Raw genomic sequence first — 6914 nt, 5'->3', positions numbered from 1 at the left:
ATTGCACTTTGAGAATCACAATATAATGGAATCTTTTTCATATTAATTGCATAATCACGCAATTGACTTTGGATCCATATTATTTGCGAAGTGCAAGCAGCAGCAGCCACATATTCTGCTTCAGCTGTGGAAATTGACACACACGTTTGCTTTTTCGACTGCCAGCTGACTAATTTGCCATCAAGAAATTGACATCCTCCACTTGTGCTTTTTCGATCAAGATTACAACCACCCAAGTCTGCATCTGAGTATGCTTGAACGAAGAATCCAGTTTTCGAAGGATACCACAATCCTAACGAAATTGTGCCTTTAAGGTAACGAAAAATATTCTTCACTGCAGTAAGATGTGGTTCGCGTGGATTAGACTGATACCTAGCACAATTACACACAGAAAACATGATATGAGGTCTACTTGTTGTTAGATAAAGTAATGAACCAATCATGCTCCTATACAACGTTATATCAACAGCAGGTTTGTCCAACGATGGTGTTAGCTTTATGCCTGTTGCCATTGGTACACGAAGCTTTGTGCTATTCGTCAATCCAAACTTTTCTAACAGATTTTTCGTATATTTTTCCTGATTAATGAAAATCCCTTCTCTGTTTTGACGAATATTCAATCCAAGGAAATTATTGATTTTTCCCATCATGCTCATTTCAAATTTGCTTTTCATCAATTCTTCGAATTCTCTAGACAAAGCAGGGTCAGTCGAGCCAAAAATAATATCATCAACATAAATTTGAACAAGCATTAGATGATTCCCCACTTTCTTTCGAAATAATGTGGGATCAACTGATCCTTGTTTAAATTTAGATTGTTTCAAAAATGATGTAAGTGTTGCATACCATGCTCTTGGTGCTTGTTTCAGACCATAAACTGCCTTATCTAAAATATAAACATGATTAGGATATACTTCGTTAATAAAACCTGGGGGTTGTTCCACATAAACTGTTTCTTCAAGCTCTCCATTGAGAAATGCACATTTCACGTCCATTTGATAAACATCAAAATCTTTGTGAGCTGCATAAGCCAAAAATATTCGAACCGCCTCGAGTCTTGCGACAGGGGCAAAAGTTTCTTCATAGTCGATTCCTTCTTGTTGTGAATATCCTTTTACAACAAGTCTGGCTTTATTTCGAATAATGTTTCCATCTTTGTCGGTTTTATTTTTAAAAATCCATTTTAACCCGACAATCGAAACATTTTCAGATTTAGGAATTAATCTCCAAACCTTGTTTCGTTCGAATTCAGACAACTCCGATTGCATTGCAACAACCCAATCTGAGTGTTCCATTGCATTCTTAATTGTTTTTGGTTCAATTTTAGATATGAAAACATTAAACATGCAAAATTCTTGATGAGTATTCAATACCTCATTCTTTGCACGAATTTGAGCTCTTGTCAAAAGTCCCTCTTGTGGATTCCCAATAACTTGATCCTTCGGATGGTCTCTTGTCCATTTTTCCATGGGTGGATATGCTGGATCAAATTCCAAAGGGGCATCTTCGTATATTTCATCATTTTCTGAGCCTGCATTCGAACAAGCATCATCAACATTATGCTCCCCCTCAACAACATGCTCCCCCTCAATTTCAGCATTCAATTGTTCTTTCTCCCCCTCGAAAGAATGCTCTTCATCATCTAAAGTATTCGAATACAATTGCTCCCCCTCCAGTGGACTATCACTCATAGTTTCACCTTCTTGAGGAGTCGATGGTGAATCATCAGTAAGTTTTGAAAATTTTGGTATGTGATTATCAGGAGCATGAACTTCAGCATCAACTGCATGATCTGAAATTCCAAAAATCAAATCATAATCAGTATCATCCATTTGTATAGATTCAGTTTCAACTTATGTTTCTTGTAAAATTGGATGATTCGTAAATCTATGCTCATTTGATTTAACATAATAATCATCGAATGTGAGATTGAACGTTTCTTCCACTTTTCGTGTTCGCTTATTTAACACTCGATATGCCACTGAATTGTGCGAATATCCAAGAAAAATTCCTTCATCAGCTTTTGCTTGAAACTTCGAAAGATGATCCTTGAGATTCATAATAAAACACCTACATCCGAAAACATGAAAAAACTTCACATTAGGTTTACGATTATTCAGAATTTCGTATGGTGTAATATTAAATCGACGATGAATGAACGATCTGTTTTGAGTAAAACATGCAGTTGAAACAGCTTCAGCCCATAGATATTGAGGTAAATTCGCATATGCCAACATGGTTCTTGCTGCTTCGCATAATGAGCGATTCCTTCGTTCTACAACACCATTTTGTTGTGGTGTATATGGAGATGAAAAATTATGCGAAATTCCTTTGTCCACCAAAAATGAATCAAGAACTTTGTTCTTAAATTCAGTTCCATGATCACTCTTGATTTTTCTAACAGTCTTCTTCAACGTGGTTTCCATCTTTTTGATAAAGTCAATCATAATTTGTGCAACTTCGGATTTGAGCCTGAGAAAATAAACCCACGTAAATCTGGAAAAATCGTCAACAATAACTAAAATGTACCGTTTATTGTTGAGAGTTGAAACAGTCGAAGGACCACACAAATCAATATGTATCAACTCAAGAGGTGCAACAATTTTCGAATCAATTGTGATTGGATGACCTTGTTTATGTTGCTTGCCAACTTCACAAGCTGCACATAAAGAATCATTGTCAAATTTAAGTACAGGTAAACCTCTTACCAGATCTTGTACCACAAGTTTATTTATGTTTCGAAAGTTGAGATGTGAAAGTCTTCGATGCCATAACCAGCTTAAATCAGATGTAGCTTTCGAAAGAGGACATACTGCTGGTTTGCCTACAATTGGATTGATGTCCAAAGTGAACATGTCACCTTTCCTTTTAGATTTCAGTAATATTTCGTTTGTGTTAACATTCGAAATAACACTTCCTTCTTCGTTGAAAAGAACTTGATTGCCAGTGCCCACAACAAGTTGAGAAACACTAATCAAGTTATGTTGAAGACCTTCAACATATGCAACACGATTCACTGTGAATTGTCCATTTGTGATTTTTCCATATCCCATGACTTGACACTTTTGATTGTTCCCAAACTTTACTACTCCAGCATTTTTGAGACTTCGAAAATCTCTTAAATTCTCCTTCTTTCCAGTCATGTGACGAGAGCAACCACTATCAATGTACCATTTGTTATCATATTGCTCGTCACACAATACCTGCAATCAATGAAAAATTTTAGGTACCCAAGGCTTTTTGGGTCCTTGGAAATTAGATTTCAATTTCGAATGAAATGAAGAACTTTTAACCCAATCACAAACTTTGGTTTTGAGACTATCAATTAAGTTCACTTCATCATCTAAAGGAACTGAAACATAAGTGTTTGATAGTTTCGAATGTTCACTGACTTTTCCCTTCGCATCTTGAGTTTGTGATTGAACAGTCTTCGCTTTTGTGACAGGTCTCCATGTTTTGACTGAGATATTCGAATCCTTAGATGATGAGCTGCCATTCGAAGAAGTATTGACATACTTTTCGTATGCTTCATGAATTTGCTATTTTGAATATTTATTTGACTGATACATTTTTCCTCTTCCGTCAAGCCAATGATCAATGTTCTTCCTTGAAGTCATTCTTTTTTCCCGTGACGTCCTCATAGTTTCTTTCTTTGTGTAATTAGGAAAATTTGGCTTTTGAGGTACAAAATCAACTTTGGATTTGGTAACATAAGAGTAAGCATAGGATGTATCAATTTTTGATTTAAAATGTTGACGTTGAAAAACTTTTTGATTAGAATTGGATCTTTCTGAAAAATCTCTTGTTTTGTTAGTTTCAGAAACTTTCGAAAACTTTGTTTGCTTATGTACTTCAGACCTTGTTTGATTTGATTGAGATGATTGTTGAGTTTTTGAAAAAGAATCATTTTTAACGTTGAAAACCTTTTTGATGGATTGTGATTCAGACATCTTTTGAGACTCAATATTTTGCCAAAATATTTTCTTTCGTGCTTGTCTTTTTGAAATGTTGTTTTCCTTAGAAAATTTGTCAATTTGATCTTTAAATTCCTTAGAGTTTAATTTGACAACTTTTTCATTTTCCTTTTCAACACGAATTACTTTCTCTTTTTCAACTTTTGATTTTTCAACCCATTGTTTTTGTGGTTTTTGTCGTTGAAAAATATATGAATTCTTTGTTAAGTTGTTTTCAACTGTGTTTTGATTTGCGAAAAAACCTTCCTCAGTTGTTTTTGAATTATCCTCCTCAACCATCTTCTTGAACTCTGGTTTGATATTCTCAACATTTCCGGTAGTTACGAAAACTTGATTTGGAAAAACGACATCATCTGTGCATTTGAAATTTGGAAAAACCACCGTGTTTGTTTCAAGATAATGTTCACCTTTTTCATTCATCACTTTTTCAAACTTTTGTGTATCACCATACACTTGGTCAACAACTATTCGTGGAATTACTTCTTTCTTTGAAGATTTCTTTTCTTTCGAAACTTTCTCTACATCTTCATCATCACTATCATCAGTTTGGTAATCTTTGAGATCCACGAAGTTCATTTCACTAACTTTCGAAGTTGAGGGAATATCAGTTTCTTTCTCAACTATCAAATCCTTAACTTTTTCTTTCCCTTTAGAATTCGAAGCAACATTAACAATAGACAACTGAGAACAATCAACATCTTCAAGCTCACTAATTTCACTAATATTGTCAGAATTATCTTCAATATCAGCAAAATTAGATTGAGAATCAGATGATGAATTCTCAGTCTTTTTCAAAATGTGAATTTGTTCAGATTTAGTCAAAGTATCATTTACAATGTTAACTAAATCATTCGAATCAAGACATTCATCAACTTTCACAATTCCATATCTATACTTGTCATTCGGAACTTTGTCAAAATCAGCTATTTCTTTTTCACAGTCATACGAAATGTTATCTACCTTAGCTCTTTCATAAGCTAAAAATGGCAGCAATTTTCTATGTTGTTCTTTACTGATTTCGCATGAATGATGAAGTTCAGTTATTTTCCCATATAATCTTTTAGCAGCATTACAGTAAATGTTTCTTTGTGCTAACAACAGTTTATTATCACTAGATAAATTGTCCCTATCAACCATGATATTCGTTATTTGAAGTTCTAGACAATCTATCTTAGTGATTTTCGAATCTAATTTCTTCTGTGTCTCTAGCAATTGCATTGACAGCTTCTTAGCCTCATTGCTAGTAGATACCACAATCGAATCAAAATAAGTAACAGTTTCATCAAAAGATACTAATTCAGAATTATAAGCATGTACTGGAATATTAAAAGATTCAAGAATGTTTCGTACCTTTGTGGTCATTGGTGATTTGTCAGCAGCTTTTGATATGAAGCATCTTCCATGCACTTCGTATGTTTCCTCCTCTGATTCTTCCTCCATTTTTGCAAACATAGCTCCATGGGTTGGATTTCGCATTTCCTCATCATCTGATCCAGATGACCAGATTTGATAAGTACCATCTTCATCCTCATTCGCACCCTTTGCAACCAGAGACAAATTCTTGGCTTTCGCACGAACCTCCTCCAACTTTTCAGCATAGTACGCCTCATCCTTGACCTTATTCTTTCTCTCATCCTTCTTTCGAAGCATACAGTCATTAGCAAGGTGATTAGCACCATTGCAATAATGACAATCAATCCTAGCATCTCCCTTTAGCTTCTTCTCAGACTTTCCCTCAACAGGCTTCGAATCTTTCATCTCATCTTTCTTTTTCTCTTCCCCAACACTTTTACTCAGAAAGTTCCCTTTTGTCTCAGACGACTTTGCCTTCGGATTGAAAGGCTTTTTGAAGAACTTTTTCACACGATTGTTTGAATAAAAGGCAACTGCCTCATCATATGAGTTCATGATGAACCCTTCATCTTCATCCGAAGCATCTTTCTTAGCATCTTTTTCAGAGATCTTCGAAACCAAAGCTAGTGGACCTCCCAACATAGCCTTCGATTCTTCAGCTATTTCGTTCACTTCGCTTTCATGAGTCTTAAGTTGGTTGTACAAGTCATTCAATGTTGACGTATCAAAGCTCTGTTGATTCTTCACCATCATGCTCACACTACGCCATTCCTTTCGAAGTCCCATAACAAATATCAGATTGAATTCCATGGCTGATCTGGTGATACCATATCGATTGCATCGATATATCAAGTCATTAAGACGATCGTAATAAACTTCAATTGTTTCACCATCTTTCTGTCTGAAGTCCTTCAGCTCCACTAAACATTGCTTCACAGAATTAACTTTCGTCTTCTCACTTCCCTGAAATTTTTCCTTGAGATTGTTCCAGATTTCCTTTGCAGTTGTACAACTCCTCACGTAGTTGTAAACAACTGGAGGCAAAGCTCCTCTTAGCTCTCTTACACACCTTTTCTCCAGCTTTTTCAGACGATCAGATTGATTTTCAACTTCAGAGTTTCCAGAGGAAGAACCAATTGGTTGAACATTCGATGGTGGATTGAGATTGCCAGAAATGCAATTCCACAGTTCTTCATCCAATCCATTGAGATAATCCTGCATACGATCATCCCACTGATCGTAATACTCATGGATGAGCATAGGAATTTTGGTGGATGATCCTAGAAGATGAGAAAATGAAGTCATGGAATTCAGATTGAATGACGCCATTGTTGTACGGAATAGATCCTTGAGAATTTTTTAAGAAACTTTGAGAATTTGACAACAAACTGTATGATTCAAATCACAATCACTCTTAGAACACTCGATTCAATGAATTAAGTGCAGAATCAAATCACAGACTTAGATCTAAACAATTTTTCACTTTTAAAAAGTGCGGAAACTTTTGAATCAAAAAGTTGACTCAAAAACCTTTTGAACAAAGTGAAAATCAGATCAGAGATATGATTCCTGCTCTGATACTAATTG

Source organism: Lactuca virosa, chromosome 8, assembly GCF_052849685.1.
Source record: "Lactuca virosa cultivar CGN04683 chromosome 8, Lactuca_virosa_CGN04683_v6, whole genome shotgun sequence".
NCBI classification, from domain to species: domain Eukaryota; kingdom Viridiplantae; phylum Streptophyta; class Magnoliopsida; order Asterales; family Asteraceae; genus Lactuca; species Lactuca virosa.
Note: the sequence above shows the minus strand (reverse complement) of the source record.